The sequence below is a fragment of the Solanum dulcamara genome, chromosome 10 (genome assembly GCF_947179165.1).
Source record: "Solanum dulcamara chromosome 10, daSolDulc1.2, whole genome shotgun sequence".
Lineage (NCBI taxonomy): Eukaryota > Viridiplantae > Streptophyta > Magnoliopsida > Solanales > Solanaceae > Solanum > Solanum dulcamara.
This window is the reverse complement of record NC_077246.1, coordinates 23,014,634-23,038,605: the sequence shown is the minus strand read 5'-3', so window position 1 is coordinate 23,038,605 and position 23,972 is coordinate 23,014,634.

Below are 23,972 nucleotides of genomic sequence, written 5' to 3'. Positions count from 1 at the left end.
ACACTTAAAACGAATAAAGTCATTATTTAGAAGGATTTAAAGTGTTTTAAAGTTAACAAAAATTTTCAAAATATTCATAAACTAATATAGGGAACCTAAGGACTATTTTCTATTTCATCACTATCATTGGATTCATCCGGAGTGGACCCTCTTGAATAACGGGGCGGAGGCTGACGGGTGAGGTTGAACACTTATTTTTTAATTTGCTCAACTTGTTCATTCATACATTTTTTCTCCTCAACCCTTCTTTTCTCAAATTCTGCCAATGCGTGTATAAGTTATGCAATTTGCTGAGACATAGTAGTTATCTGAACCCCGTCAACGGCCTCAGCTTTACGGGACGATTCAATACCTTCTAAACCTGATTGGAGTCATCGTACATTATTCTTAGAGCTCATTCCATATATTTGACCCTTATAGCTGCCTCCAACCACTTTTTTTGTCCAAATTTGAGTGGACTGTTCAAGCGTTAGCTGGATCGAATCTTCCGTATCACGTATGTGCTGCTCATAATCTTGCTGCATATTAAAAAATAAAAGTTATAATCAATATATATATGTATTAAAAATAAATGTTAGAATCAAAATATATTATACATTATGTTAAATAACTTACATAGGTTCGTTCGGCCCTTTCCTCCACCTACTCATCCGGATCCGATGCATTAGTCTTTTTCTTTACATGAGTCTTTTTAAAGACTTCATGACGATAGGGAGTGCGTCCCAATTCTTTTTCCTATAAATAAAAATACAATTAATGAAATAATATTTTTTTCAACTAATTTATTTAAGAAAATAAATTTAAACTTAAAATTTAGAAACCTTACCATCTCCCTCTGAATCGTACCAACACTCTTTGCACCTTCGGTGTGCAACGAGCCACCCTTTATGCTGGCTCTTGATTTTTTTCTTGTTCGGAAGCCTTGAATTTTTCGGTATCCCAATAGCGGCATAATTCTTCAAATATATGAGGCAGCATCCAATTCGAAAGTTCTCGATTATCTCTAGGTTTCTTTAGCCAGCTAAACAGTTTGGCGCTCTCTTTTCTTTCAAAAGTGGTCGCAATTACTATATTGTACTTTGGGTCTTAGATACATAAAATCTAAAAAAATGAATAACGTTAAATAATTAGTTAAGTAAAATATAGTAAAAATATTAAACGTAACTTAAAAAATAGATTTAAACATATATATACTTTGAATTCATTAAACATCGCCTGATGGATACTGTTTGTAATCTCCCGCCAAGAGTGATAGAGCTTAGTGTATAGCCTCCTAATACTCTCCTGAAGAGCCCTAGCAGCCTCTTTCGAAGGATGCCACCTGCAAGACACATAATATACATGTAATTAGTTCATGAATAATTTATTAATGTAGAATAAATAAATAAATAAAATATTAAACTTACGAGAATTTATCAGGCTCAATCATGACTCTCTCAAGTCCGTCTCTCTGCCCAAGAGCTAACCTAGGCACATCATGTGCTGCCACTGGTCTATTAGCAGAAAAAGGTGAAGCTGATGTTGTAGGAGTGTCAGTCTCAACACTAAAATCTCTAAGTCTCAAAGTAGATATGTAAGGTGACTGAGATGTGGAAGATGGAGTAGACGAAGATGCTACTCTCTAGGATCGAGCAATAACCTCTATGGGTAGATGGTAGGTCTGATCATATAAAGTATATCGAATCTGTGAAGAAGAAGAAGAAGCACCGCGTGGTCTGCGGAACTGACTATGGTAAAATAAAGGATCCATAGTCCCAAAAGGTCCAATATGAATATGTGTAGGACTAGCTCGACGGCGCTGCATCTCCGGCACTGAAGAAATATGTCCTAGGATATCTTCAGGTTCAACAGGTCTCCTAGACTTCTTTGTACTCCTACCAGAATGACTAACCCCAAGATGATCCTGGGATCGATCACCATAACCAGATGACATCTGTATGTAACGTAACAATACAATATATAAAAAACATAAATTAAATAAATTACTAGTTATAATCTACCACTCTATTCCTCCTCGCTTGTTTCATTTTCGTCATCTTTCCATTCCTCATCCTCAGTTGTTTCATATTCATTTTCATTCCATTCCTACTCCTCAAATGATTCATATTCTTCATTTACTTCTTCCTCAATATTTGGCATTATAAGTTCATCATCGGAAACCTTTTCTAGTATGTATTGAGGATGTTCTAGTATGGTTTTCAACTCAACATCAACTTGTTGTTGAACAAGTGCAATATCATTTTGATATGCCGCATCTAATACATTCTCAATTTCAATTTTTTCCACAGGCTTTGTCTTAATAATAACTCACCAATCAGCCTTATCTCTACGCAATGGATATGGAGCGTAATAGACTTGCTTAGCATTTTAGGCAATGATAAAAGGATCATAACTTTCGTATTGTCTGGTGTGCTTAACTTCAATTATATTATGTTGTTGGTCCATCTTTGTGCCTCTGTGTGATGGGTCAAACCACTTACACCGAAATAATACTATTTTTTTAGGCCAACCTGAATATTTTAATTTAATAATCTCTTGAATGACATCATAATATTCTACAGTTTGGCCATTACCATTGACATCACCTTGAACACACACACCACTATTATTGATTTTCTTGTGCATAGAAACTTCTTTAGTTTGAAACTTAAAATTATTCACACAATATTTATTCATTATATAAATATGAGATGTAGGCCCAAGTGAGATCTCTCTCACAAATGGCGAATGTTCGACATTTGAGTATTCATCATAAACCTATAAATTGATTTCAAAATAATACAATTTACTGTAAAATAAAAACATTTACCTATTGATTCAATATAAGCTTTCACACTTACATAATCCTTTAGCCATTTGAAAAACCTCGTATATGTAGCTTCATTGCTCCATGTGCTTTCGAAAGAGCTGATATTGATATGTACAATTTTGATAGTTAGTAATCATTTATTACTATGTAATTTGATAATATAATTTAACACTTACTTAAGAAATAACTAAATTTCTGGACAATTAAGCAGAATATGGGTCACAGCTGATTATCTTTCCATAGTAGTGAAGCCTCATCTTTCACATCGTTTAGATCCTCGATCACTTTGATTAAAAATTGAAATCGGAGAAAACATCGAATCACTATCACCTTCATCATTGCGATTAGGCCTATTTCTCCTACATAGAACTTCATCCCCAAAGTAATAGGAATAAAAGACATCAGCTTCTCTCGCAATATGAGCTTGAACAATTGATCCTTCGATCCTTCCTCTCTATTTAATTGTTTGTTTACCGCTTTTAATTTTTTTTGAATGTATATATGAATATATGTTAACTAATAATTATAGTATATATAAGAAAAATAACTTAATTACTTATATAAGAAAAATATTACCTCTCAAATGGATACATCCACCTTGTTTGAACTGGACCTCCAAGGAGGGCTTCTTTTACAAAATGAATTGGAAGATGCTCCATCACATAAAAAAAACCACATGGAAAAATCTTCTCCAGCTTTGTAGTAATAACAAAAATATTTTCCTCCATCTTGTCTAAAGTATTTTCCAACAACTTTCCAGAACTTAAATCTCTAAAGAAAAGACTTACCTCTGTGATTGGCTTCCATATCCTGTTAGGTAGATGGCTAAAAGCGATAGGAATCAAAGTTTCCATGAATACATGAAAATCATGGCTTTTCATACCTATCAACTTTCCTTCATTCAGATCTGCCCACTTACCCAAATTCGAAGCATATCCCTCTGGCATTCTCAATTTTTTAACCGACTCACATATGTCACGTTTCTCATCCAATGTGAATGAATAACTGGGTTTAGGCTTGACAATTTTACCATTTTTTAGTTCTTGCAATCACAATTCTTTTCTCCTAAAATATTCATTTAAGTCTATTCTAGCTCTTGTGTTGTCTTTTGTCTTGCCCTTAACATTCATCACTATGTTAAATAAATTGTCAAAATAATTTTTCTCAATATGCATCACATTAAGATTATGTTGTAGGAGATTATCCTTCCAATACGGCAACTCTCAGAATATGCTCTGTTTGTTCCAATTATGTTCAACACCATATTCAGAAAGTCTAAATGGTGGAGTTTCTGTAACTTTAGGTAATTGAGAAACTCTTTCCCAAATTTGATGTCTTGTCAGTGATGGAGATGTTTTCAACCCTGCTTTTTTTTAATGCATGTTTCATCTTTCTAAACTCATGGTTCATTGGCAAGAACTGACGATGACAATCAAACCATGAATTTTTTCTTTCATGCTTTAAGGTGAATGCCTTACTATTTTCCATGCAATGAGGACAAGCAGGCTTTCCAGCAGTCATGTCACGATCCGAATCCGGATGTGATGACACTCATCTCAACCCACCGAGATAAGTCAGCTTAAAACTCAATGGAAAGTAAATGCGGAAGTATTTCAGATAAAACAAGGTTTAACTTAGTCAAAATAAATAAATAAATAATCTCAAAATCCCCCAAGACTGGTTGTCACGTGTACAAGCCACTAATACATTATCGAAGTACCAAAGAGAATACAGCCACAATGTCTTTGTCTCTAGAATATGACTAAAACATAATAAAAGAGTAAGAGATGTCCACTAGATGGATGTAACAGCTACCTCAACACTCGAAATGACAGTCGCGGATGTGGTAGAAAACGCGAGGAGATCAAGCAAGTCCGGACTCACAACCTACTCAAGTGTAGAAGCAAGGGGTGAGTACCAAACAACATGGTACTCAGCAAGCAGTCTTTCTCGGACTTGAGTCTTTTCTTTTCGGTGGGCCTCCAAATCAACGTAATCTAGTCAAATAAATAATCACAATAAGATTTCAAAACTAGCAACACCCATGTCTATCCTAGACCCAAAAACTCACACAAATCTATAATCAAGTTCTCAAATCTTGATGCCAATTAAAAAATCAAATCTTATATTTTCTAAATTTCAAGCTTAGGGCTAAGTCTCAATTTTCTCCAATGTCATAAATTTGATGAAATTCATATAACATAATACACATAATATTTAGTTACCTATCTCAATATATCAAAACTTAATTTATAATATAAAATAATATAATAATAATTAAAATTGAAGCCACTGATTACGAAACCAACATAACTATGTAACACATAAATTTTCGTAAACGAGGAATTAATAAGTAACTTTATGTGTTTCCCTCCTATTGTTTTCCCCCTACCCGTTAAAGAAAGAAAGAGCATTAGATTATTATTTTTTTCCCACTAATCTTTTGCAGGTTGTCAAGCAAATTGAAATTTTAACATATAAATATGAAACAGGGAAGTAATTGTTTTCTTGTCCAAATAATCACTAACTATAACTTGTCATTATTACCTTATTCTCCACCACTAACTCTTTCAATTATTTTCAAAGTAACACAGCGAACTGAAGAACAAAATTTTCCAAAATAATACACGTTCAAGTTAAAGGTTACCTGAAGAATACAAAAATTGATTGGCCACGCCGCATGTAGTTTTCTCGTTCTTTCTTACTTCTTTTTCTAATTAATTAGGTACTAATGTAATAAATTCTACTAATCTATTTTAATAAATATAAGAAAAGTGGTATTAAATAAGTTAACACTTTAGCCCATTAATTAAATTAATTATTTAAAATCACTCATCAACTAATTAACCGAAGTTATCGAATAGTCCTAATAACCCATTAAAATTTTACGGGAAGGGTCTCGTATGAAAGGAGAAAGACTCGTTCTCAAAATGACCTAATGAGTCATTACAATTCATCCAACCAGACAACATCCCGTATGCAGGAAAATCATGAATAGTTCACATTAAAGCAGCACGCATAACAAAATTCTGCTTAGTTGATATATCATAAGTCACTACGCCTTCAAACCACAATTGTTTAAGCTTATCTATCAATAGCTGTAGGTAGACATCAATCAAACTTTTAGGATTATGAAAACTTGAAATAACACAGCTTAGAAAGATGTACGGACTTGTCATGCACATTTCAGAAGGAAGTTTGTACGGGGTAAGAAATATAGGCCAGCAAGAATAAGGTGAGACAGCATTAGAGAATGGTGTGAAGCCATCTGCACACAACCCCAATCTTACATTTCTTGGTTCACTAGTAAAATCGGGATACATGTTATCAAAATGTTTTCATACTTCTCCGTCAAATGGATGAGACAAGATACCCGGCGGCCTTCTATATTCACGATGCCATCTCATATGTGGGGCAGACCTCATCGATGTATACAACCTCTTTAATCTAGGAATAAAAGTTAAATAATGCATCGCTTTAATTGAGACCATCTTTTCAGTAGGAGTCCTCTTATAACGGGCTTGTCTACAAAACTTATAATTTTCTAATTCACTATCAGTCTTGTAGAAAAACATGCAACCATTAACACAATAATGAATTCTATCATACGACAATCCTAACTTGAAAACCAATTTCTTTTCCTGATAGAAGTTCTTAGGTATGTTAAACTTAGGATTAACTAGTTCGCCCAAAAGATCAACCATTGAGTCCATAGCCACATGAGGAACACTCCAATCTGATTTAATATTCATTAACTTAACTGCAACTGACAAAGCAGAATGCAGACTCCCTTCACATAGTGGATGACTAGCCTCTTCTAATTGTTGATAGAAGCGTCTTGCTTCTTCATTAGGAGTTTCATCAAAATATTATTCGGGTTTCATCCTATATTGAACCCTGAAAACATCATTGACCATTTTAAGGAACTCTCACATGTTGAAATGTATCATGTTAAACTCTATCATGTAGAACCCTATCATAATCAACCCTAATTTGATCATGTGGTGCAAGCATATTATATTCATCTACGGGCAGCAGATTATAAAATATATTATTTAATCCATTTATTTCTACATGATCAATCCATACAAAATATCTGGGTTGAAATCCATTATCATACAAATGAACCATAATTATATCTCGATTAAAAAATTTCAAGCACCTACATTCAAGACAAGGACACCTAACTAATTCATTTCTCTTAAAAATATCAAGTGTCATTGCATGATCGATAAAACTTCTTATACCGTCAATAAATTCAGGTTTCAAACCACCACCAACTTCATAATGCATGTTATACATCCACAAACGATGATTCATCTACAAAATTATATATATTCAAGTTTAATTAGTTCATAAAGACTACAATTCATCGAGACTACAACTGTCATTAATTCAAGTTATAATTAATTAATTCATATAATAATTAAGTTCAAGTTATAATTAATTAATTTATATAATAATTAAGTTCAAGTTTTACTTAATTCAAATTATAATTAATTAATTCAAGTTATAATTAATTAATTAATTCAAGTTCTAATTAATTAATTCAAGTTATAATTAAGTTCAAGTTCTAATCAATTCAAGTTATCATTAAGTTCATATTCTAATTAATTCAAGTTATCATTAAGTTCATATTCTAATTAATTCAAGTTATCATTAATTTTATGTTCTAATTAATTCAAGTTATAATTAATTACAATTTCTAATTAATTCAACTTATAATTAATTCAATTAAAAATTAAGTTTCAAACCTCATGACATTCAACTTGAAGTTCTAAATTAAAATATCCTAAAATTCAAGTATCTAAGTTATTCAAATTAGTTATAAAGTCTAAAGAGTTCAAAATTTATACAAACCTAAAAAATTTCTAAGTTTAATTTCAAAAGTCCTAAAGTTCAACTTCATGACTTTAAATATCTAACTCTACTTAGCCTAATTAATTCTAAAGTCTAAAGATTTCAAAAATTAAACAAACCTAAAGTTCAAAATTAGTATCTAAGTTATTCTAATTATAAGTTCTAAATTGAAGTCCTATAATTCAAGTATCCAATTTTCAATATTTTTCTATGTTTCAAACTTTAAAATTTCCTATATTCAAGTATCTAAGTTAGTCTAAAGTTCAACATTAGCTTAATTAGTTCAAAAGGAAGTTTAACTTCAATAAGATTTCTAAAGTTAACAAAAAATTCAACTTCAAAGTTCTAATTAAGTTCAACTTCTAAATTTAAGTATCCTAAAATTCAAATATCTAAATTATTCTAATTATAAGTTCTAAAATCCTAAAACTCAAGACTCTAATTAAGTTCCAATATTTTTCTCTAAGTTTCAAACTTCAAAACTTCCTAACTTACAATCCAATATACAAACAAACTACATGGAATAAACTAATTAAGTAACTACTAAATCACAAATCACTATCCAATTTACAATCTAATTCAAAATCTCAAATCTAACTTAAAGCTTAAAATCAAAACTATAACTAGATTCACTAATTTTACAATCCAATATACAAATAAACTACAACAAACTAAATGACATAAACTAATTAACTAACTAACATCACAAATTACTAAAATATTTACAATCTAATTCAACAACCCAAATCTAACTTAAGCTATAAAATCAAAACTATAACTACATTTATAATTTCACAATACAATATACAAATGAACTACAACAAACTAAATGTAATCAACTAATTAACTAACTAACAAAAGACAAATAAAAAAAATTGAAATTTTTTATAAGGTTTAAGACCTAACCTCTAAAATGAATAATAATCCTAAAACAGTAGTGACGGAGGCGGAGGCGCAGCGGCGGAGGCGGGGGGGTAGCGACGGGGGTGGGTGGATGGCAGTGGGAGGCGGGGCGGCAACGGAAAGTGGTGGATTTGTAGAGAGAATGGAGAGAGAAGAGAGAATTTAGAGAGATGGAAAATAAAAAGACAACGTTCTGTTTCCAGATATATTTTAATAAAAGAGACGGACAACGTTTCTAAGTCCTTCGCTTTTTAAAAAAATATTTGACTGCTCTTTTGACCAAAAAGAGACGGACAAAGCGACCTAGTCTGTCGCTATTTTAAATTTTTTGACCAAATCTTTTAACCAATAGCGACGGACTTAGCGACCATGTCCGTTGCTATGTTTAAAAAAATATTAATAAATAAAAAATAAATACTTGCGACGGACGGAGTCATAATATTTAATTTATAAATAATTATTTTTTAATAAAATATATAAAATATTTATATAAAAATAATATTTATTTTTAGCAAAAATAACTGCCAAAATAAGCGACGAACTAGGTGTCACTGTCCGTCGCTCCTAGTAAAAGTATAATAATAATAATAAATAAAAACGACGGACAGCGTCGTTTTATCCGTCACATTTTATTTGCGACACTGTCCGTCGCTTTTTGTTCTGTCGCTTTTTGTTCTGTCGCTTTTTCTACTCTTTTTAGTAGTGTCATGATGATGACACTTAATAAATCTCACCAGTGGGCAAGCCAATTTTAAGCCCGGAACCAATGATAACGGGCCTAGAAAGAGAGAAAGTAATAGAAGAAGTATAGTAAAGCATATTTAAGAAAGAACAACGGAAAAGATGAACAATATATATATATATATAAAACTCCCGAACGAGGACAAAAGTACAAAGATCCATCCCAAAACCTGATGGATGAGAGTGCAAAGCTACTACAAAAGACGAGTACAGACTAGACATAAACAATAAATATACAGACTGTCTCCAAATGCAAAACATCAGTCAAAACTATTCAAATGGATATGAGTCAACCACGAAGGCCAATCAATTCACCCTCGATCTCCAAAACACCGGCTGCTGCAGCATGAGAATCACCGCGGGCAACTAGAGCTCGGATATGCATTAGGAAAAAAGATGCAGAGTACAATATGAGTAACAAATCAATGGTAAAAACATATAAGAAATAACTCGACCGAAACCCCATAAGCCAGACGATTACAAATAAAATCTTCACTACAAAGGAAAACACCTAAAATGAACACCAACACCCTCCTGGAATTTGACATCGGAACAATACCATAGAACCTAGCATCTCCTAAAATCTAACGACGGAATATATATTCCTTCCCGAAATTTTACATTGAAAAGCCTTATCAGAACCTAACACACCCTGAATCTTACATCGGAATGGCTACTCCTTCTCAATGTTACATCAGAAAACCATGATATAACCTACCGTATTCTAAAATCTTACATTGGAATGGCTAGTCCTTCCCCAAATCTTACATCAGAAAGTCTTTTTATAACCCAACAGTCCTTGGAATTTTGCATCGAGAAGCCTTATTAGAACCTAATAGTTCTCGGAATATTACATCAAAAAGGCCAGCCTTACCTCAAAATCTTACATCTGAATAGCCACACAAAAACCTAGCATCTCCCAGAATCTTACATTGGATCAGCTCTACGGAACCCTAACCTATTACATCAAAACAACTATACCACTAACTAGACCCTTTTGGAATATCACCCCAGGTCAGTTATAACTCTAAAGAAAAAGGGTCTTGGACTAGTCTAGGTAACCACTCACCACAACCAACCAATCACATATACTTATAGGGCTACCCAAAGGTCATAACCTAGACCAGATGGTCATATCTAACCTAATTCCATTTTCAACATAAGCCTTGCGGGCCTCGAAAACTAGCATATAAAGCAATTCTAATCAAACCTAGGTTAAGGCTCCACAATACCCATACAAAGGATATTCTAGCCTAAACATAGCTCATGATAAGAAATATAATATCAAACTACTCATGATCGACCCAACGGCCACCCAAAATACCCAAATCAAGGCTAAAACAAAATATTAGATGTTCGAAAGGCACATGATTGACATTGAGGTATGCTACGACTTACTATCCTTAGACTTTGCTTGTTGATTGTTATAAGATGACAATTTGCTAAGTGTTGGGTTGGTATTTAACATGAATCCTTGGTCTTTCCATAAAATCCAAGATTTTTCCTTCCGTTCCATCTCCAAACGATGCCACACTATCAAACTAGTTGTAAAACTCCCAAAAAATGTTGTATATGGTGTCTAATTCTCGATAAAAATGATATTTCTTCTCTATTTGGGGAATAACTTTTCATAGGATGGCCTAAATTATGTGATTCAAACTTTTGAATAACCCCAATATCATTATATATAACTTTTGTCAAGATCATATCTTAAGATTTGGAGGCTAAGTAGGTCAAATAAATTAATCTTTGCAAGACCTGGTGTTGTGACGAAATGAAGTATTTTTAGAACAAAAATTATATCTCCCTGTAGGATGCTCCAAATCAGTTGATTCTTAAACTATATGAACGAAGAATTCTATAGCTACAATTCATATAGAGATACCAAATCCTAATTAGGAAGTATCTTGTTCAAACATAGCTCCGAAAAAGGGTATTCCGTTAAAAAAAGATTCATCTCACCAACCATAGAAGATCTAGATACATTTGACATTACCCATGACATCAATAGTCCTCCATTTGACATCACCCATGACATCAAAATCCTCCATTAAATGTTTAGATTTTTCTTTATAATTATTTTAATTATTGTTAGGTCCCTCCTTCACACCTATAAATACCCACCTTATTTCATTATTTTGTTCATCAAGCTTTCTCAAACAACTCTTATCTCTATATACTTCTTTACTCATTTTCAAAATATAGTTTTAGCTTTTAGTAGTTTAGAAATACCATTTAGGTGATCCATATACTCCGGATAGTACACAAAATGCTCTGACGAGGAGAAAAGGCTAGGATTCAAAAGTGTTAATTAAGTCATTCAATTTTGAGTAAAGCTTTGGATCTAAGGTATGTGGTATTGATTCATGAATCCTTTCATCCATGAAGCCCAAATGAATTATCAAAGTCTTCTATTTAATTCAAGTATGAAACTTTATGGGTTTTCATAGCACGATTTCAAATGCATAGATTATTAAGTATTTGAAGTTTAATTACCTATCTTATATCACCATATGTAAGGATTCAATGAGAGTATTACTTCCACTCTCATGCCTAAAGTATTTTGATTATATACTAAATTATATTTATTTTCTTTAAAATTTACTCTAAGGTATGTGGTATTGATTCATGGATCCTTTCATCTATGAAGCCCAAATGAATTATCAAAGTCTTCTATTAATTCAAGTATGAAACTTTATGGGTTTTCATATCATGATTCCAAATGCATACATTATTAAGTATTTCAAGTTTAATTACCTATCTTATATTAGCGTAAGTAAGGCTTCAATGAGAATATTCCTTCTACTCTCATGCCTAAATTATTTTGATTATATGATAAATTATATTTTTTTCTTTAAATTTTATTCTAAGGTATGTGGGTGTTTATCCATAGTTTTTTTCTCTCACGTAGTCCAAAACTCTTTCAACTAAAGCTCTTAATTTCAAGTAAGAATTTCTTATGGATAATTCTTATTTCTTCTTAATAGCATGAATCATGGTTAAACTAATGATTATTGGTCTATTTTGATGCAAAATGATTTCATATGTATGAATTGACGGTTTGCAAGTATTTTCTCTATTTAGCTCTTTAAAGATTCTTGAAATTAATGGTGGGTTGTTTAAAATATAATTTTTAATTGATGGATTTCAAAGTATTTATGCATAATTTTATTTACATACATATTTGAAAGTTGAAGTAATTTGAACCACCTAATTTTACTATATTTTCAATGAAGTTTAACTTGAAAGCTTTGACTCCAAATAAACCTTTATGAAAGCAATATCTATGATCAAAGGGGAGTCTTATAAAATAAAAAAATGATGAAATTCTATGGATGATGAATTCTTTATGCTATAAAGACAATTCTTGCATATTTGAATTCCCAAAGGTTTTAATGAGTTATTCCACCGAACGTGATGTTTTAAACTCTCAACCTATATGCTATGACTATTTTAAAGTATTAAACTATTCCATGGGATTGAGTTAGCACCGAATGGGACATTGAGGTGAGATTCGGTAAGAGAATCCTAGTAGCAACCCCTTATCTCATTAACTATGTGCCAACATAGGAGCCCTTGTAGGCTTAGGCTAATTGATCCATCAAAGCCCTTAAAGTTAAATTTAAAGATATGAATGAAGTTGACGGAGTTTTACTCGGCAAGTAGTCTCCCCGGCAAACATAGGGGGTTGTGTTGGATTCCATGTAATAGCTCGCGTGGTCTTAAATGTAGGTTATGTTCATCTTCCCACAAAATAAATATTTTAAAGGATATCTATATGATTGATTATGCATGCATTGCATTATGTTTCATATTACATAAATATTTAAATATTTCCTCAATGTTCATGCATGCCTACATACTTAGTACATTCAAAGTACTAACGTATATGCTTTTGCCTACATGATATCACCATGTAGGGCCCGGTGCTCTTCATCGTTCTCCTCTATGTGGCTAGTAGCGATTTCGTTTGAAGGCTACTTTTGGTGAGTTCTCATGTTTTGGGAACTATACTCCTTTGTTTTTCTAGCTTATGATATGTTGAGACCTCTAAACACTTACTATGGCAATTCATTCTATTTAGATTAAGGGTGAGCTAGGGACTTGTCTTAGCCCCCACTAAATCTAAAAGTTAGAGGTATTGTTTGACATATGTAAGTTGAAGATTTACTATTATGGTTTATGCTTTTTTTTATCATTACCTATGAAAGGCTAAATAAATGTTAAGAGGTTTGTTTGAGGTACTTTCGGGTTCTTCATTCACCGTGTCACGTCTAGGCACTAGGCTTAGATCGTGACACTAGTGTTGTGTCAATACTGTAGTTTTGACACTTAAATTGTAATAATAAAAAGGGGGACTAAAAAATAGCCAAAATGGCATTGTAGGACATACACAAGGAATCCTAAAATTGACTCCATTTATGAATCCAAACAAGCTCAAAGAACTTGTGCCCCGAAGATGGGCACAATCCGAGCTGAAACAAAGCCAAAATAGCCCACAACTTAAACTAGCCCAAAATCAAAAAAGGTATATCAGTGATTTAATCACCATAATCGTTATTCTAGCGACCCCGATATCGTAAGTGCGATGTTGCCGCAGCAGAAAAATGGGTCACCGGTGCAAGGGTCAATGACTGATCTGCTCTACAAGAGTAGACCCCAGCTCCATAGGGGCGAGGCTGCCCAAAGTAACCAAGCTCTACATGAGCGAGGTATGTCAGCGTGGCCTGCTCTATAGGAGAATCTTTGAGAGCAGCTGCACCAACAACTAGTGCATCAGTACTTGGGATTAAAATCCTAAGTCTCAACTGGACCTTCAAAATCAGTTTGGGGTCCCACCAACACAACTAAATATGAAAAAATCAGAAATGGAATTTTTGACTCAATAGAATTGTCAAAACTTTCAAAGCCAGCCTAGGCTGGGGTCGGCATAGAACGAAGGGGACAGCCCTAGGAGGTTTTTTTAATAAAAAGTGGGTCCCACACTAATGCTTTATTTTATCCATAAGCCACAAAGTTGCCCAACATGAGCTCGAAAGCTGTCTTGAGATCCAAACAAAAGGTCCTTCTGGACCAAACTCAATGTTTCAGAGCTAACGAAACCATTAAAACTGCACTCCAAGGTTGTCTTCTTGAATTTTTGACCAAAGTCAACTATTCAAACTTCAGGAGCTCCAAAATAGGAAAAATGAGTCGGTGACAGAAGTATCAGTCCTAGTAAGTCATAAACGACTTGGGGAAGCTATAGGAGATCTATAAATAACAAAAATATCAAAAAATAGAGAAAATGACCTAGAGGGTCATTACAACATCCACTATTAAAGGGACTTTCATCCTCGAAATTAAAGGGTCAAAAAGTACCTAAAGCCTCGAACAAGTGGGAATACTGGACTCGAAAGTCATGACGGTCTCCCAAGTAGCCTCCTTAAGTGGAATATGTCTCTATTGAACCTTAACCATAAGAATATTCCTCAAATACAACTACCTGGCATCTTATTCAGAATAGTAACTAGATCCTCCATGAAGGTCAAACAATCATCCAACTGGACGGAGTCATACCGAAGAACATGGGACTTATCAGAAATATATTGACAAAGATAAATAACTGAATAGAAAGGTGGCATGGTCAATGTTTGGCGTTTTATTGGTAAAGGTCTTGGAGTTGGAGAGAATCCAAGGGACATATGTTTGATAGTTTGAGAGAATACCGTATGTAGCCTAGAACAAAAACTATTCATGTATCAATCGATTTGGTTATGAATTATCTTTACCTATTATGTCGAAACCCCATCTAAATGCACACACCCTTAGTCTTTTTCAATCTTGATAGATCATATTTGTGTTGATTCTCTTCTTTTGACACTTGATATTGGTGATTTCTAGTTGTTCCTAAACCCCCTATTATATATATATTGAGAATTTAATTTGCTAGTTTATTTTAAATTACGAAATTAATTTGAGAGCTATCCTATTTTCTAATCCTTATGGTTCGACCACGATATTTAAAGTTGGATATTTTTTTGCATGTCTATGCCTTGAAAAATGAGACATAGTTGAACGCATATCACATACTTATCATAGAAAATCATCAGAAATTATGGTTCATAGTCATAAGAGTCATATCGTATGTAAAATATTTAAAAAAAATCATCAAACACAATTTTTAAAGAAAATCATGCTTTTCATATTTTCATATTTTATTTTGTAAAGCATAGAATCAATAGAATTGGAAATATCATAAAAATTGAATACTTCATCGGAGAATCATAATGAATCAAGAAGAAAACAAGACATGAGATTTTTTTTAACCCAAACTCATTCATAGAATATATTCGGAAACATATTTGTTTCAATTGAAACTCTAGTGTTGAAAAAGAATTTTAAAAGTCCCTTCTTGGACCTTGAGATGAGTTATCTTAGAAAGCCTAGGTTTTGATCGTAAATTCTTGTTATGAATTAGTAATTAATGTTACAAAAGATTAGAAATAGTTTGAACTATATGAAAGGAACATATTTTAGTGTTGGAGGGCGAGGGAAGAAGATAAAATCATCTTCAGATTGATAAAAATGAAAATTTTGGAGAATATTATGAATAAAATGATAAACCAAATTAAGAAGAGGAAAGAGAGAGCAAGTAAGTAATTTATATGTTTTCTTCTCTTTTCTATATATTTTCCATGCTTACAACAATGGCTATTTATAGGTCTAAAGTAAGAACAATTTGTAGTGGAAACACATAATAGTGGAAACCAAATATGGTGGAAACAAGATTTAGTGGAAACAAGTTGTGGTGGTGGATAACATCGACATATATTTTTAAAACGCTCTCCCTTAGATGTCCATGTAAAATAAAGGTTCTAATGAAAGAACAAGTATATATATTTATTTCAAATGCGCATTGTTTACTACATCATTAAAAACCTTACCAGGAAAAAACCCAGTGGGATAAAAATCTTAGTGAAGAAAAAAGGAGTGCAGCGTGTATTTACTCCCCCTAATGAGAACATATCTCGAAAATGACGCATTCTAATTTTGTATCTCATTTTCTCAAAGGTTGAAGTTGGCAGTGTCTTACTAAACATATTTGCTAAATTATCACTTAACGAACTTGTTGGACATCTATTTCACCCTTCTTTTGAAGATAATGAGAAAAAAAAATTGGTGAAATATGTTTTGTTATGTCTCCTTTGATGTATCCTCCCTTCAGTTAAGATATACATGTAGCATTGTTTTCATACAATATTGTTGAAACATCTCTTTTTAAACAAACACCACATGTATCTTAAATATATTGAGTTATTGATCTTAACCAAAAGCATTCTCAACTTTCTTCATTAATGGCTATTATCTTTGCAAGATTTGAAGAAGTGTCAACCATAGTTTGCTTTGTTGAACGCCATAATATAGGTAATTGTACCACCATATGTAAATAAGTAGTCTGTTTGTGATCGACCTTTATGGGGATCATACAAATATCATGCATCTGCATAACCAATCAATTGTGATGTTGATTTATTTGAGTAAAACAATCACATATCGGAGGTCCCTCGGAGATATCTGAAAATATGCTTAACCCATTTTAGTGCCTTCATGTTGGATAAGAACTAGATCTTGCTAACAAATTTACAAAGAAAGTTATATCTGATCTAGAATTGTTGGCGAGATACATTAATGCACCAATTGCACTAAAATATGGTATTTCAACACCAAGAAGTTCTTCATCATTTTCCTGAGGTTGAAATGGATCTTTATTAATATAAAGAGATCTCACAATCATTAGGGTACTCAATGGATGTGTTTTATCCATGTAAAATCTTTTAAAAATATTTCAGTATATGTTGATTGATGGACAAATATCCCATTTGCAAAATATTCAATTTGTAGACCAAGATAAAATTTTATCTTTCCGAGATCTTTCATTTAAAATTCCTTTTTCAGACATTTTATTGCTTTGAAAGTTTTTCAGGAGTTCCAATGATATTCAATTCATCAACATATACAACAATTATGACAAATTCATATCCAGATCTTTTAATAAAGACACAAGGGCAAATTAGATCATTTTAAATCCTTCTTTTAGCAAATATTCGCTAAGGTGATTGTAACACATTCGCCCTGATTGTTTCAGTCCATATAAAGATTTTTGAAATTTTATTAAACAAGTTTTCCGGGAATTTTTATATATTTCAAGTATTTTAAATCCTTTAAGATTTTTTATTAAAATGTTGTTGTCTGGAGAGCCATATAAATAGGCTATAACGACATCCATCAGATGCATGTCAAGTATTTCATAAACTACCAGATTTATAAGATACCTGAAAGTGATTGCATCCACCACAGGAAAAAATGTTTTCATATAATCAATGTAAGGTTTTTGCAAATTTTTTTATTCCACAAGTCGTGTTTTATATCTTACGACTTCATTTTTCTTATTTCATTTTCGCAAAAAGACCCATTTGTACCCCACAGAATTTATACTTTCAGGTGTTCGGATTATTTGTCACAATCCCAACCTGCCTTGACTGGCACCCACAATACTTATCCCAGTGGAAGAACCATTTCTACAGCCAGCTTATCAAACTCCAGGAGATAATAGTTAAAGAACTTGCGGAAGCAGGAATAAACCAAAAATAATGTTGAGTTCTCATAAACTCAGTCAACCAAGTTAATAATAATAAGGTGCGGAATTAAAAACCCCTAGGAACTGAAATTCATCGTATCAAAACTCTAATCTAACAAGTATAGAATAGGAGCATAACTCTAAGCAGAAAATGTTAATAAACAAAATATTGTCTAAACATATAAGTCCTGAAAGAGAAAAGGAATAGAACCACGATGGAAAAGTCCACGGCAGTATGATAGAATCGCTCACCCTTGGACATTGAAAAACCTGCTAATCCTTCAGCCGAGGTCTCTCCTCTACTAGCTGAATATGCCCTGTACTCAACAAAAAGGCAGAGCAAGAGTAGTATTAGTACACAAAGCCACAGTGTACTGATAGGATCACGTGTTTAGCCAGTAAGCAGATCATAGATAAGTAAATTCCAACACAATAGACATACAAATATACAGAATCAGTCAACCACATTTTAATATCACAGCTCAATGTCTTTCACATGCTATAATTTCACACTAGATTCCTCTCAAGGGACCTACAAACAATCCAAAATTGTGTCGGAATGTGACACTCGATCCAAGTATGTGTCAAAATATGACATTCGATCCCAATACATATTGGAACGTGACACCCGATCCATATATATTTAAGAATGTGACACCCGATCCCAAATCTCACAATCACAAGAACATACAATGTTTACAATATTTATACCACCAAGAACAGGTTCATCGATATAACAGGCCAGCAAGTGATCATTTCACACATACTCTAGCAGGTTTCCCTATTCATATACACATGTATATCATGAAGCAATTCAAAAAGTATATAAGACACATATAGGAAACTAGATCATCACCTACCTCAAATTCAAGCTTTCAGAATTTCACAATGAAATAGCCTTCCCTTTTCGAGTTCGTTCTTTGCATTCTTGGTCTGAAAACATTAAATACATAAAAAGGATCAATATAATGGCCTAACTATTAAGAAATATAATGCAATTTCATTCCCTAGTCCAAACCCATGATCCTAACCTTACCCTAGGGTTATTTTCCACGTTAGATTTTCAATTCAAATCCTCCCTCAATGATTATCACCCATACTCCTAGTTCCTAAGAATCAAAGTATGAATATAGAGAGTAAAAACCTTACATTAAGCATGGAAATCCATGGAAAATAAATTGAAATTTCCCTAGGTTTCCTCTTGGGGTTTTAGAAACTGAACTTGTAGAAAAAGACTATTTTTGATATTTTTCACAACTTAAGTCGCGACTATCCCGCTCTTGTGGGACAGATCCTGCTTTGGGGGGATTATTCTCATCCAGGCGGGATAGGAAGAAATAGAGAGCTCAGAGTTTGTGCTCCAATATCCCTTTTCAAAACACACACCCCCTTCAAGGATGTATTAAAATATGCCCTTACGCAAAGATGGGCGGCTACTTGAGAATGATGCCTCCTGACCCCTATGGGTCTGATGCTGCTATGGAGTACCTGAAAAACTGTTAGTAGAAGCAGACAGTGCTGACTGAATTGGCCGGACAGAAATCATCGGCCTACCTGACCCCTTAGAATAAGATCCCTGGAAGTTACCTGCATTTGTGGGACTTTTAGCCAAAGTCTTGGCTTGCCCATCCTTCCTCACACCTTCAACTTTCTTAACAAAGTCAGTGACTTCGTTGAAACTCCTGTCGGACGAAGTCATATGAACAAAAAGTACTTGCAACTCAGTGTCCAACCCCTACACAAACAACCTAATCCTCTCCTCCTCAGTAGTAACCAGCTGAGTAGCATACCTGGATAGGGAATGAAATTTGGCCTCAAAAATAGCCACTGATAACCCTCCCTGATCAAGGGCTATAAACTCGTCCTTGTTTTTATCCCTCAAAGTGCGGCGCACATGGTTCTCTAAAAATAAAGTATGGAACTGAGCCCAAGTATGTGGGGAAACACAGGAGAGCGTATCTCCATATAGGCCCTCCACCACTGCTTGGCCTCTCCTTGCAACTAGAAAGTCATAAACTCTACTCTGTACTGATACATTATGCCCAGCTTGTGTAGCCTCTCATAGAAATCTAGAATAAACTCGTAGGCATCCTCATTTTAAGTACCTTGGAAAATTGGAGGTTTGAGCTTGAGGAACTTGGTGAGTATGTCATGCTCAATATCATTCATCACATGACCCATTAGAGGCCTGAAGAATGCATTTGTTCCCAACACTGTATCCGTTGGCTGGACTGCAGCTGCAATCAGACGGTCAACAAGAGCTGGTGCTCCGGGCATAGTGGAGATGGCACTAGTGCCAACTAGCCCACTCAGGAATGCCCTGATCTGTTGGGCCAAGAGTGAATTCAAAGGGGGAATACCAGCAGCCTCAGCTTGGCCATCCACCTCTTGTCCTTCCTATTCATGCTCCTCTTCAGCTTCCACCTCTTCCTCAAACTCATTCAGGGGAGCAGGAGAGGCCTCATCTACCAGTACTTCCTCAATAGGGACCTCTACTCTGGTAGGTGTTGCCCTTCCTCCACCCCTGCCTCGCCTATCTCTCCTACCTCTCCTTCTGCCACACCCTCGAACGGCTGGCTCCTCTTAAGGCTTAATTAGAGCTACTGGCCTGACATTATTGAAACGCGTGTGAACCATCTGCAGATAAGAGAGTGAAAGCGATTAGATACCAATTTTGATCATCATATACCAATTGGAATCAAGTTATAGCATAAAAGAAGGAAAATAGTGAAACTTTTCCTAAAATCTTGTAGCCTATCGAAGAAAAGTACAGGCGTCTTTGTATTGTTCCACGAGACTCTACTAGACTCAATTTGGTACGACGAGATCAATGAACCTAGGCTCTGATATCAATATTGTCATGACCCTAACACGCCGTGACTGGCATCCATAATACTTATCCCAGTATGAGAACCATTTCTACAGCCAGCTTATCAAACTCCAGGAGATAATAGTTAAACAATTTGTGGAAGCAGGAATAAATCAAAAATAATGCTGAATTCCCATAAACTCAGCCAACTAAGTTAATAACAAGAAGGTACAGAATTAAACACCCCTAGGAACTAAAAGTCATCGTACCAAAACTCTAATCTAACAAGTCTAGAATAGGAGCATAACTCCAAACAAAAACTGGTAATAAACAAAACATTGTCTAAATATCTAAGTCCTGAAAGAGAAAAGGACTAGAACCACAATCAAAAAGCCTACGGCAGCACAACAGAATAGCTCACCCTTGGACTTTGAAAAATATGCTAATCCTCTAGCTGAGGTCTCTCTGCTACTAGCTGAATATGCCCTGTAATCAATAAAAAGGCAGAGCAAGAGTAGTATCAATACACAAAGCCACGGTGTATTGATAGGATCACGTGGTTAGCCAGTAAGCGGATCATAGACAAGTAAATTCCAACACAATAGACATTCACATATACAGAATCAGTCAACCACATTTCAATATCACAGATCAATGTCTTTCACATGCTATAATTTCACACAGGGTCCTCTCAAGGACCTAAAAACAATCCAAAATTATGTCGGAACGTGACACCCGATCCAAGTGTATGTCAAAATATGACACCCAATCCCAATACATATTAAAATGTGACATCCGATCCATATATATGTCGGAACATGAAATCCGATCCCAAGATATCACAATCACAAGAACATATACAATATTTATACCACCAAGAACAGGTTCATCAATATAACAGGCCAGCAAGTGATCATTTCACAAATAATCTAACATGTTTCTCTATTCATATACACACATGCATATCATGAAGCAATTTAACAAGTATATAAAACACATATAGGAAACTAGACCATCACCTACCTTAAATTCAAGGTTTCAAAACCTCACAACCCAATAGCCTTCCCTTTTCAGGTTCATTCTTCTACTTCTTGATCTAGAAATATTAAATAAATATCAAAAATCAATGTAATGGCCTAACTATCAAGAAATATAATGTAATTTCATTCCCTAGTCCAAACTCATGATCCTAACCTTATCCTAGAGTTATTTTCCACCTTAGATTTTCAGTATAAACCCTCCCCCAATGATTATCACCCATACTCCTAGTTCCTAAGAATCAAAGTATGAATATAGGGAGTAAAAACCTTAACTTAACCGTGGAAATTTGTGAAAAATCAATTGAAATTGCCCTAGGTCGCCTCTTGGGGTTTTAGAAATTGAACTTGCAAAATAAGACCATTTCTAATCTTTTTTACGACTTAAGTCCCGACTGTCTCTCTCTGACAAGACAGATCCCGCTCGGACGGCCCCGCTCTGATGGGATTATTTTTGCCCTGGCGGGATAAACGGAAATAAAGAGCTCAAAGTTTATTCTCTAATCTCTTCTTTCACAACACCCCCCCTTCAAGGATGTATTAAAATATACCCCTCACGCAAACTTCAATTTCGAGACTTTTAATCGCCCGAATGCAATTTTGCGAAGCCGTAAATGTTTCGTATCGCCTTGGCTATTAGTCTGTCTAATCAAATTATAAATTTGACTTCCCATTATTCACGTGATCACCCTAGACTTCACCTGAATCAGAATTCTTCCATGTCTGACCTAGGCTCAAATTCGCCGAAGTTACTACCTGACATTTTCTGGCTCAAAATACTTCCCCATTAGCCTATCCCTAACGACGGGAGTAGGTCGTTACACTATTGGTCCGAAAGCTTTGCGGTTTTCAAGAGAAGCTAATTCAACTTGAAATTCATCTTTTCATTTTGGCCAATCATTCCCGTGTCTGCATTTCTTGACAGATTTTGATTCAAGATCCCCATTTTGTTGAATTATTTCAATAGCAACATTATAAGCAAAACTATTGTAGACAATTACATTATTTCAATTTTATATTTTTTCTGATGAGACATTATTTATTAAAATTTCTTCATTATTTTCAAGCGCCTCAACCTCTTTCAAGGTTTTATAAATTGTTGTGTCTCATCGCTTTTGTTGAACAGGTTCTTCCATATTATGACCATCTTGATTGTTTACCCTTTTTTTGAGGATTTTTATCTTTGGAGCTGTTCAGTCTACCATATTTTATGTGTAGTTTAAACTCATTTACATTAATTAATTGTTCTACTGAAACATCAACTCAAATTGGAGCATTAGCAGCTGGAATATGAGATTTAGTAACTCTTGATAAGTTAGTGTATGCATTTGGCAGTTGATTTGCAATATTTTGCAAATGAATTATCTTTTGAACTTCCAATTCAAATTTTTTGTACGAGAAACTAAATGAGACAGTGATAATGCATTCCAATCTATTTTCTTTTTCAGCTGCTTATTTTCTCCCCCTAATGTTGGGTATACTGATTCATCAAAATGACAATCAACAAATCTTGCAGTAAATAAATTTTCAGTCATAGATTCCAAATATTTTATGATAGAATGAGATTTATACCCAACATTTATCCCTAATATTCTTTGGGGACCCATCTTTGTACGTTGTGGTGGAGCAATTGGAATATATACCACACATCCAAATATTCTAAGATGGGAAATGTTTAGCTCTTGACCAAAAACCAATTGTAATGAGGAGACTTTATGATAACTTGTGGGTTTGATCCGCATAAGACTTGTTGCATGCAAAATAGCATGACCCTATCATGAAATGGGAAGTTTTGTTCTCATAAGCATTGGTCTAGCAATTAATTAGAGGCATTTAACCACTGATTTTGTTAGACCATTTTGAGTATGAACATGAGTAATCAGATGCTCAATTATTATCCCAGTGAACAAACAATAATTATTAAATGCGTAAGATGTGAACTCACCAGCATTATCAATACGAATTATCTTTATTGCATGATCTGAAAATTGTACTCATAACTTAAATTATTTGAGCAAGTAATCTCGTAAATGTCATATTACGAGTTGATAATAAACACACATGTGACCATATTGTAGATGCATCTATTAAAATTATATAATATGTAAATGGTCCACATGATGGTGAATGGACCCACATATATCACCCTATATATACTTCAAAAATGCTGGAGATTTAATTCCCATTTTGATT